Raw genomic sequence first — 12,589 nt, forward strand, 5'->3', positions numbered from 1 at the left:
AACATATTAGCAAATACAAAAAGTAGGCCGGATTACACATTTCTGGCTAGTAATCAACAAATGAGAGTGCAGTCAACTAGTAAAACTGATTAATCATATCCGGAAAATGGATGGGTGCAACATTACGAGTTGAATGGGCCGGTAATTGACCATTTGCGGGTGCCGGTATGGCCGGGCTCCCGATCCCCATTCTGCCCAATAGGGGGTGGGGAGCATGGTTTATAACGGTGCCGGTGCAATCACGAGTTCTGCTCGCGGGTGCCCCTCTGCACTCCTGGTCTGAGCAGGCGTGCAGAGCGGCACCCGCAAGCAGAACTCGTAATGTGGCGGTATGGTAATAATAGCGCCAGTAGCACTACCAGCGCCGTTGTTGCCTTACTGCCACATTCGTAATGAGGCCCATTGTTGTCTAGAAATGGTTATGAACATCTTAGGAGTTGGGCCATGTGACTTAATTTGTGGAGAATTTAACTGTACTGTGGAGCAAATTGAGGTCACTGTGCAGACTGTTAAACCTCGACTATGGGAATATGACTGGATTGCCACCAATTCTGCATTAAATAAATGCAGACCGATTGGAGAATTGGCACAAGAACATAGAAAATGGTGCACATTATCACCATATTTGGTGAAATTCTCCAACTCTAAGATTAGTGGAAGTTTGTGAGATTTAGGTTGAGCCTGCTGGAGACACGAGAAATCCTGAAAATGAGGAACAGGAAGGATGTCCCCCTCTGCTGGAGGCCACTACTGTAAAGGCGAAGAGATCAAAGCAACTCTTCCGTGTGTGATGGTCGGATGCCCCACCGTGTGTGATCCCGTGTCACGCTTCTGGGGGAAATCATGTATAGGGACAAATGGGTGGGAGCCAGGGCTTTAAGTGGGCCGGGGCCTGCCTGGGCTGGGCCCCGGCAGGCTCCGAAATTTCGTTTTGAGGCGGGGCCCTGCCGGGGCCCACGAATCTCCCCTTGCAGCCCCAGCCACTACACGAAAATACTTTTTTTCTACAGCCTGAAGCTCTCGCTCGTGTGTGAGAGCTTCAGGCTTCAGAAAAAAATGCCTTTCAGCCATAATGGTGGCGCCGCACCTGAGAAGCATCCCTTTAATCAAGGGATGCCTGTGGGCCGGCGCCACCATTATAGAGAAAACGTGAGGCCGCTGGAAGCAGAGGCCTTGCTTTCTAAATACTGAAGCTCCCGCAGATTCGCGGGAGTTTCAGTATTTAGGAAAAAGGCCTCTGCTTCCAGCGGCCTCACCCTTTCAACCTTAATTGTGACGGTGCCCCTCCCCAGCTGGCGAAGGGCAGCGCCACCGTTAAGGCTGAATAGGCGAGGCGCTGTCCCCTGCCAGGCAGCCTTATCTCTACAAAAGGCTGCCTGGCAGGGGTGCCAGTAGCCCATTGAGCTGAGGCTTGTCAAGGGGGCGTGGCCTCACGGGCCAGCAGGACCCCCGCTGTTAGGCCACGCCCCACGATGAGCCCCGGCTCGATTTGTAGTGCCACTTAAGGCACTGGTGGGAGCTCAGCATTTGTGGCAAATGGAGTCTTAGGGGAGGTGGTCACGCGCTAATCAATGTTTTAAAAATATGTTGGTCTAATTGAATGATATGAGTATGTATAACATGTTTATATTCTATGGAAACATTTTAATTATGCGTGGAGAGTTCGACGGCTGGAAGTTTTAAAAGTTATGAATTAATGAAGTGGCAGTACTAATTTATTCTTTTAAATAAATAACTAATATGTGGTGTAAAGTATGTAATTGTTATGTGAAATGTTTAAATATTAAACCAATGCACAAATAAAATACAAAATTAAAAAAAAAAACTTTTGTGAGTGTGTGTCAATATGCGATTGTGTTAATCTGGGTTTGTATGGATAAACTTTCGTCCAACCAAACATCCAGACTGTGAACATTAGTTGGCTTGGGTGAAGGACCTAAACAGTGTGCCTAACTATAAAACAAAGAGCCAGTCCCAGGGAAACCACATATAAAGACCATGTTTTTGAGGCTTTACATTTCAAACTATCTGCTGCCATCCCGTCCGCTCACAAGGCTGCTTATCACCACTATCCAACAGGAGCAGGATCTCTGTATCACTTGCATGCCTATAGCAGGCCAAAATGGAAATCCTACTTATGAAGCCGATTGGTCAGCGGTTGGAGGTTCAAATTAAACAGACGCCAAAGGAACTCCAAGATTGTCTGGAAGAGTGCTAGATTCGAAAGTACTGGCCACAAAACGACAGTAGACTATCAAAACATGTTGAATGACGGGCCAGGGCAAGTTGAACGCTGCTTTCCAGGACCACCAATCAGGGCTCGCACCCATGAGATGGATTGAATCAGCGTAAACCAAGAAGTTCTATCAACTTTCGGTAACAACCATACAGCAGAATTGATCCTCAAAGTATCGTCAGCGTGCAATACCATCGATCACGGACCCCATCCATCACCACACAGGCACGGGGGGAGTAATACTCAAATTAATTGAGTCCTTAGGCCAGGAGTGATCAGAGCAGTGAACTGAGGACAAAGCTCCTCCACAACAACTAGCCCAACATGCAGGTCCAGCAGGAGACACTCATTGCACTGCAGATCATCAATGTGCACATGTAGCCACTCGCTGCCCGCATTGATGTGCACAGCGTACCATTCCAACCAGAGGAAATGAAAATCCTAGTCCAGCTAGGAAAAGCAAGCAGCCCCATCCATGCAATTAGCCTGGCAGAGCTAAGATCCATGGATGGAAGTTGGTAAGCAGCCTCTGCTTAAAAAGTCATAACATTGATTGTAATTGTAATGGGTTATTTATAACGCGCTTAATACTCAGAGATTTCTAAGCACGGACCCGAGGAACGAACCTGTGTTGCTCCGCCTCGGCTTGCATTCAAGACGAGCACTTTGCTCCTGAACTATCCTCCCGAGACTATGATGTCATCATCTTGGGAGTTCCAAACTCAGTGCCGTTTCCCTGCTACTTGGCCACTGACTTAGGGCCTCACTTGCCCCCAGTGTCTAAATCAAAACATCTGTACGCCATTTTCGAGTCAGACCGAGCCCTCTATCCATGTCGGAATCAGCTGCACAAGTGGCCCTGGCCCGTAGAGCCAACACCACCTTATCAATGCATTGAAATCCCTCGAACGCTTGCTGGCAGCCTGGACGCGGCAGGGCCGACTCAGCTCTTCACACTTCTGAGGTCTATAGCTTGAGCATCATGACAATTTGGAAGATACAGCTATTGATATAGTGCTTGGAAGTGGGCGGAATCTGGCATGAAGCGCAATACATAAAATTCCTGATAGATGAAAAAAACAAAAAACCACAGGCATATTTCTCAGTCGATTTACTGAAATGTACCAAACCTTATTTCCTGGGAAGACAGCTGAGTTTGTCATATGAGGAAAATCTATGTGTTAGTAAAATAAGGTTTTCCACAGAGGGAGAGTGCTGCAGTTAGCCAGCCCGCAGTGGTGGGATGGTCTACCAGAGGATTTGATCCAGCAAGTAGACCACCTACAATTGAACAATACTAAAGGTGTACCTAATGGCCCACGCCCTCCCAGCATGACGTATGAGGTGCCCAGAATAACCCTGAGCTGTGCCAAGCAACTTTACCCATTCCTTCCTCCATCTCATCCAATCCCACCCTTAATCATGATGGTATGCCACACCCTCCACAAAGGTACCCTGTTCCCTACCTGAACGCAGGATGTATTGTGTTGTACTCCATAGCTTCTCCTCTCCCTACATGCCAAGTACCTTTGAGCAGCAAACCGAGAAGGTCTTCAGTCTATTGTCCAAAGCCAGGCATTTTCTATTAATAATGGACATTTCCTTTGTACACATTTTAATGGAGAACCACGTCTTACAACCGATCCCTGCCGCACATGTGTCACGCGCAAGTGACCCCTATTGCAGGTTCAGTAGTTGCCCAGAGGGTCCTGGTTCTGCCTGATCTTCGCTCATCCGCCTCCAACTCCCTCAGGGTCAGTCGCTTCTCCAAGCAACATGTTGGCGGTAAAGCTCTTTCTTCGGCTGAGGCTTCCCTCTGGAACAGACTCCCTGCCTCCCTGAAACTTGAGGAGAACCATCTCTGGTTCCGGAAGCACCTCCAGACCTTCCTCTTTGCTTCTGCTTTGTCACCTCCTCTCCCCTTCTTAACTCCTTGCTGAAACTAAACTGCACTGGGTACCTGGCCACCCTTCTGATCTGGGGCCCAGATTCCCTCCCCTGCCAGTTGCACACCTGCACAGCCTCTCTGGTAACCCCTGCACTTGGGGACTGTTTCTGTATCCCTACAGTCCCCTACCGGCACTTGACACCTGATGTCTGCGCTTACCATTGCACTTACCACCAGCTGGCCGTACATTTTACTTATTGCTTTTAATTATTCTATTAATCCCATGTTCTTCACTGTACCATCTCCCACCCCCTGTACGTTTCCCCTTCACACTTCCCCTGCATCTCTGCGATCTGAATGACACCTGGCCTAGTAAGTTCGTTGGCTGTCTTCCCTCTGTTCCCCCTCCCTTGCCTCGTCGCTCCTTGAACCACTTGTGTTTAGGCGCGTTATGAATGCCATATCATATCATGCCATTAACCATGTCCTTGAATGGGGGTGCTTGTGAAGCATCTCGCAAGATGGCTGCTGCCTAGAGGAGCTCTGAACTTTCAGCGGTTTTCAGAGTCTAATGATATCTACTTTGGCACATTTGCTGTGGTCCCAGAGAGCTACAAACTTACCTGATACTTCAGGAAAGATGTGGACGGAGTTCCATGCGCATGCGCTGCTGTGAGCATGATATCCGAGAAGCGATGCATTTGGCTCAGGTAGCCCGGCTACCTTCACAGGTGGCTTTTTGAACATGATGCGTACACTCAGTGAGAGCACCGCCGGCGGCTGACTGCATACATAGTGATGTATGTATGGCATCCCAAGCCAGGCAACCAGCAGTGCAGCCCAGAGGGATTTCTCCGAGCCCCCTAAGCTGCACGGTGAGGGGGCTCTCCATGGGGGGACATGTCCTGGCTCATCTGAGATGGGCATGCTATGGACACTGCGCGCTCCATTCCTTCTGGGTATGGATCCGGGTTAAGTATGTGAGAGGCGGTACCCCCAGTTCACCATCCTGACCTATTGTGGGAGCTTCGTTGTTACGGTTACCCTGGTTGCCAGGCAGCCGGTGTATTCGATTTTTCTGTTTAAAATTAGCTGTACCTCACATAGCATACACTGATACCTCTCCCGATCTCCCTCTCTCTCTCTCTCTCTCTCTCTCCACCTCTCTCTTTTTCCTCCCTCTCTCCCTCTGCATTCCATTCCTCTCTCTTCCTTTTGCTGGATGCACGTTGTCAATAGGTCAAATGCGAGAATGAAAACAGATCTCTTAAAGGGGGACGAGGTTGCTGTGTTTAGAGCAGTATGAGAACCGCAGCAACAGAAGCAATCCCGAGGTGGGGACCATGCTGGTATTTGGAGACATGCATTGTCATCACGTGTGTCCTGCAGGCATCTCTACATCATGCTGCAGGTGCATTATCAAGAAAGGGGCAGGTGAGCAGACCTCAAGTATTTACTGCCACACAAACGTAGCTGGTAAGAATGAAACTTTTGGCAGAGTGATTAATACCGCTACACTTGCGACAAGGCCCTTAATCTTCGAAACATCTCTCAAAATGTATCTGTTTGCCAGAGTGCAACAGACAATCTAGCATGACCCCTCCAAAGACCAAAGAAAGCAAACCTTTCAGCCTGTAGGCACCCCAGGCTGGGGCTTAAGACCCACCAGAACCAATCAGATTAACCAGCGTTGTCCTGCAACTCGCAAGGCATCATATTTTAACAACATAGTAGCCATCAAAAATCTGGACACCAAAAAACGATCAGCACACTAACCTCACAAACCAGGAGGAAATAGAGACTGAGACTTGTGGGTCAGCTTCACTGACATGTGCAATGTGCCTCTGCACAACACTTACATCAATAACACCCTGGGCAGTGCCTTTAAGAAATACAAAAGAAGTGCAGGTACTCACCAGTCTAGGCTTTAAGTGCAGCAGGGCTCTGCCTTACTGGGGTCCAAAAACTGCTAGCACATGGGGGTCCTACCAGGGCTCCTCGGGCCATTTCTAGTAAGTGGGCCCCATCACAAGTTGGCCGGTGCAGTATTAAGATGCCAGTATTAACGTATACCAGCACGTTACCGCACCGGCCAACTACAAGTTTGCCAGTGAGGTGGTGGAATTACCTCTGCCACATTACGGGCAAACATCACTGGTAATACTGGCACCTATAATACCGGCAAAGTTCCCCCATGGAGGCCTACGGGACTCCATGAAATGGGGACTTAGGCCGGTACCGGCACTCATAATGCGGCAGTAATTCTGCCGGACCGGGTGCGAGTATCGGTCATTCTATTTGCCAGTATCCTGGCAGATTTACCTCCACCATACCGGCAAATTTATAATGAGCCCCAGTGTGTCCATTTGCATCGTTTTCTATTTCTCACTTCCCTTGTGTGTCTTGAACTTTAAGTCCCCTTTCATGTATGTCTTGTTCTTGCCTTGTGGTAGTGATTTTGCATCTATGAATCCTTTCTACCACGTGCTTAGATACCTTCGGGTGGTAGCACTTATTTGCCCTTTTTGGTACCATCACACATAACAAGCTTACCTGGGGTGCCATTCGGGGTGCTGTGGGTTGGACCTTGAAGGTTCTTGTTGAAAGGGGAGCTTGGGGTGAATTCAGACAGTTAATTTCTTTTGTTATATAATTCTTCATTGTTTTAAAGGTACAGCAACAAATGATTTGAAAATGTGTTAATGAAAATCACAAGTAAAACACTTGTAAGACTAAAGGTCATTGGTCGTTTTTTTAAAGCCTTTTTGACGCTTCTGGGACGTCTCCAGGACCATAGTGGGTCCTTTACTCTAACTGCTTCACTTCCCCTTCTGCACGTCGGGTGCCGGTGCCGTGGAATTAGGAAGCCGAAGCTGTTGGCGGCTCGGACGCAGGATACTGTTGCCCCCCCCCTTTTCTTGCCTTCTGCTATCCAGGCACCGGGGTGCGGGCACACTCTCTGTATCAGACGGCCAGCGGGGGAAGCTTTGTGCGAAGCCAGTCTGCATTTAAAGGGGTAAGATATCGTATGAGCATTCTCCTCTTTTTTTTCAGTTGAATGCATACTGGACGCTATCCCACAGCTCAAGCTGCACGTTTTCCTTAATATACTATTCAGCCGCGAGGTACGGCTTAGTATTGTTTAGTTCCGGGTCCATTTGCATTTACATGGAGGACATAATTAAGTCCGGCTCTCCTACACGCTTATCTGGTCATCCGGTTGTAAAGAAATCCACACTGGAGACAGGGAAGACTCTTTTTTGGTCTGGCCAGGGTTCCCCAGCCGTTTCTCCTCAAGGCTGTAGGGAACGCATATCTGAAGTCCTAGCTCTAAGTACACGGAGGAGACAGAGACGGCATGGAGCAACTTCTCACATGGGCAAGCCACTTAATCCTCAAAATTCCACCACCAGGATTCTCAATTTGGGCCTGGTTGATGCACTGCCTATAACTTTATCCACCCCAGTGCGGCCAGTCTGCAAGGGTTCGATAGACCCTGGGGGGGAAGTCTTTTCACCAGCAGTGACCACGCTAATTGGAGGGATAAAGAAATACTCTATAAGGACACCCTTACCCCCAAGTTCTACAAAGGGTCCTGAGAGCCTATTTACTCAAGCAGTCGACACCACCACCACTCAATTTCTATACTTAAAAGAAAGCATCTTGACGGAACTTCAGCAGTGTCACAATTTACAGAACCTCTGTGCTATTGTCGCTACTCTCAATGAGTTCATAGCAGTCGTTTGCCCGGACAAAATCAGTATGGCAACTCAAACGGACATAAAATCTACTTTAGTTGAGGGGCCACAGATAAAAAGTTTGGAATATGGATGCCAAACTAATATACTAGCAGAGAGCCATTAGCAAGCCACACAAACAGACCCTAGCAAAGTCTTTCTGGAAGCACAAGCCAAGACATCGCTGAGCAAAAGGAAACAGGCCAAGTGTTATAGTCCTAACCATAAGGAGTTATGCGAGGATAACTCCACGGCATTACCAATACCAGTTTACACCCAAGATAAAATCTACGACTCATTAGCCCCAGAAAACAAACCTCACCCAAGCAAGCTGTCAAAAGGAATGTGCGATTAAACAAACTGCAAATGCCGTGTATTAAGGATCCCAGTACACATGCATTCATCATGGACCCCCGCAATGTTGTTATTGCTAACATTCCCAAAGTCACTGTTAAAGAGTCAAATGTTACCTTAAGAAATAAAGTTCTAGCTTGGCTGCGCCAACGCACAGATCCAGGCACTGTTAGATTGTCAAATCTAAAGGTCATTCGTCGCATTGATTTGAGCGACTGGTGTTCAATGCCGAACAGTGACTGCATCATTGTAGGGTGTGGACTTAGCTCACTCCCCCGCTCTCTTAGCCAGTGCAATTACTTTCCAAGAGGGGACACTAACTGTACTTTACTTCTCTAAATGTGCCCTGTAATGTTTCACCCTCAAGCCTATGCTGGCCTATACCTTGTTCATGGATATATCAGGGGCCTAACTCCTGTTCTTATAGAGGGCCTATATTGGTTTTTAGGTTGTTTTTTACTATGCTTCATGTTTTTTGTTATTTGTCGTTTGTATGATTGTCTGTTATGTTATGCGCCATCATGCCTCTGGGTCCATGGTGCACTATATAAATAAAATAAAAAATAAAAAAAAATAAAAAAATAAACTCTTTAATATGAGTTCACTTTACTTGATGCAAAACTTGTATTGTCCTAAACCTACTCTGAACATTCATGCCACCTTTCTTAATCTGCTTGTTAAAATATATATTTACTGAAACCAGTTTGCCCTGTTGACCCTTACTTGATGTGCCACCACCCGGCCATCCCCCTTATTATGTTTGTGCCCCCTGGTTTGCCCCCTAATATCGATTTCTAGAGACCCCACTACCCTCCCTCTTTATCTCGCCCAACTGCAGGCAATCTTCCAGGTATTGTAAGTCCTGAACAGATGTTACCCTAAACTGAATAACATAGTAGCAAACAGGAGACATAACAACACATGTTCGCATACATGATTTTTACAGATTGCATTCCTAACAGAGGAAAGCTGTGTGTGGCGGCTGGGTTGGGCAACCAAGATGATAACGTTGCATTTTGCCATCAGACCCCGCAAACTGCAGCTTCTTCCCAACTCAAATTGGGCCTCATTATAAGTTTGCCAGTCTGGAAACAAGGGTGCTGGTAAGTTTACCGGCACCCTTGTTTCCAGACCGGCAAACTACAAGTCTGCCTGCTGGGGCAACTGTGCCCGACAGGTCAGACCCTGCTGGCGCAGCAGTCACAGTAGGCAAACTTTTCACGGGACACCGGCACCGTTAGCAATGGTGCCGGTGCTCCCGTGTCCCCACTCCCATAAGGAATCTATGGGAATGGGGATTAACAAATGTACCCGCACCTGACTTCCCGGCCGCCGGACTCAGAACTAGCCGTGGCACCGGGAGGTCAGGCGCCAGTAAATTATAGTTGCTCTTTGTTTCTGGAGTGGCTGGTTTTCTGATAGCTATAGCAGTAAGATAGCTCAGTGAGCTGAGCACTCTCTGCTGCAATGTGTGTGTGAGCTGCAGGTTGCAGGTTTGTCTCCCGGCAAGGTCAATTTAGCCTTTCATCCTGCTGAGCTTGATAAATGAGTACAGGTGAGGTGATATTGTGTATATATTTGTTCTATAGAAGTGCTTAAGCATAAGTGCTAAATAATAACACATTATTATCGTTTGGCCTTGACGTCTGATGGGATTCACAGTAATTTGGTAATATGGACTTATAGCACTGATATTAACTATACATATGGTGAACCATTCTTGTATGAAATGTATATCATTTTACAGTGATATCGTAACCATATTGTATGTATATTTTTTCTATGTAAAGCGCTTAAGCAAGTGCTTTATTGTAACATATCATTATAATTTGGCCATGGAAGTCTTGTTACATTCACAGTAATTTGGTAAGATGGGCCTATAAACACTGGTCTTAACGATACCTATGGCGATCCATTTTTTTATGAAATGTATATCACATTATAGTTATATCGTAACCATATATTTCGTAGTGTACTTAGAAATAATACTATGTGATGCCACTTCCTGCTTTGTCAAGGGGTGAAAGGTTATGTTCCATCGTCTCCTGTGATGTCACTTTGGTGTAGGGTCAAATGACATCACTTCCTGTGATGTCATCAGTGGTCAAGGATCATGTGCTGTCACTTCCGCTACCCCTGGCATTTTGTTGAAATGACGTCCCTGCCAGGGAGCCTACGATGTAGATTGGGCAGTCAGCTGTTCTACCAAAGTCACACTCACTTCATGCTTGAGGTGGTCTAGGACACCTCTATAGAGAAACTGAGCGAAAGAGAAACGGGCACCCACACCTCGGATATGCCTCAGCCATGATGGCCATTGACTCAACATTTCAACAGAGCATGGAAGGTCCTTTTATATACAGTTGTCGCTGTTTATGAAACTGCCACTCAAGCAGGGGTGTTGCTAGGTCTGGAAAAGATCCGGGGCGAGGCTATTGTCGGGACCGTCAGGACTCGGGGCTAGCTAGCCTTTTGGTTGTTGCCCCTGAACTTTTATCCGGGGCTACAACCAAAAGACCCGGGGCTATAGCCCCCTCAGCCACCCCCTAGCAACGCCTTTGCACTCAAGGCTTTCTTTTCGAAAAACAAGATAAAGCTTGATGTTCAAAAAGATGGGTAGAGTACTGGCTCAGCAGCGGCAAGTGCTCGTTTGCAGGGATAGGGAGGTTTCATCGCAGGAGATGTGGTCGAATCTAAATCCATTTCTTTCGGCCAAATTTGGCAGCAAATATATGTGGGGGCAATGGAGTTAAGGGGAGTCTCCCCAAAGCATATATTTGCAGCCAAATGACTGAAAATAAAAATAAAATTTGATGGATTCCTGGATGACGTCACATAGAACCCTTTTGTAGGCCATAGAGGATCCAGGAGCAAGCCCGGGCAGGAACGGGGCTCAGTGCTCCATCGGAGAGCAGAGAGCTTGGGGTAACATCACCGAGCACCCCTGCAGGTGATTAGGCATTCTGTGAGCTGTCATAGAAGGATCAGCTCTCTGATCTGGTGTCAGAAGTGACAGGCCGCGGCCACAGGACGGCACAGTGGGATTTCGAGCTTAGAAGCGGGTCCTAAAGGCATCATGGGAACAGGCAGCAAAGTTTCATGCTTGCCTTGGCCGGTGACAGACAACGTGAAAATAAACTGGCTTTGATAAGGCGTCCTAAACAGTTCAATGAATACCTCTCCCCTGTAGGGCAGTCATACTCTAAAACACGTCACGGAAGAGTGGAATCTCAACTATAGGAGGGCAATGAGTCACTGTATCCATACTGTATATAATTGTTCACCTATCGCCACCCTCTCAGCATGGGCGATATGATGAGCGCGGCGTCTCGGATGAAAATGTGTAGGGAGTGGATTGGATTGAAGGAGAGAGCGTGGTAGGGATTGGGAGGGATATCAGGTCCAACTGGACTTAATGTGATGCTTTCTGGCTTATTTCATATCATTGCTATATCAACATTTCATTTATATTTTTGACAATAATTGCTTGAAATATTGAAAACATTTTCAGAAATAAAGGTTTAATTTGGTATCCCATTCTTACCAATGTAGAAAGTAAACTAAAAATGAAATTGCAATGGTTTTACAAAAGCTAAAACTTGGTTGTAGGCCCTCCTGAGTGGACGAAATTCCATTGAACAAGGTATTTGACCCGTGTTCAGTCTCAGTAGAGGGGCTCCCACACATTTTTTTCAATTTTGCAAAACTTAGGGTTTCACTATAAGTAACCCATGATAATCCAGAAGTGGAACCCTTGCTCACTGTTCCTTAGAGAGGCTCAGCTTCACCTCACTGAGAAAGTTGTTGGGCAGTGCTAGGGAGAATTCTAATTTTATGGCTAATTTTCCTCACCTAGTGAGTCCCCCAGCAGCTTTGCTGGATTTCTGGAGTTTATTTTTTTTTGCACTTGGTAAGAGTGTGAGCTTTTCACCCACTCTTACCCATGTTTTGCCATGTGTCTTCGACCTGTTTTTGTGATTGTGGACTCTGGAGTACACCACTTCAGTAGTCCCCTTCTTTTGTGTGTTACACAGCACCTTCAGTGCAGTGACACAGGGTTGTCTTTTAGACTTCCCACCAACTCCATTTCTGGGGCCGACTACTGTCCCCCAGAAAAGGGTAAAGTTGCCATTAATTTTATCTAGTCATTAAGCCACAGATCCAGTACACCCCATCTTACATGGAGTACTGGAAAGGGTTAATCCGTATCCCTTTTTACCTGTACCTCCTAGAGCCTTGTTTCGCTCTCTTAACATTTAGACTTGGCTGGTGGCAGTGGTATCTACCCTAACCTTTCTACCGCGATTATATTATATAAACGTGGTATTGTTTTAGGCTATTATATTAGCCTCGAACATAACCCGCTTGACCAAA

The sequence above is a fragment of the Ambystoma mexicanum genome, chromosome 4q (genome assembly GCF_040938575.1).
Source record: "Ambystoma mexicanum isolate Mex_15411 chromosome 4q, UKY_AmexF1_1, whole genome shotgun sequence".
NCBI lineage: Eukaryota > Metazoa > Chordata > Amphibia > Caudata > Ambystomatidae > Ambystoma > Ambystoma mexicanum.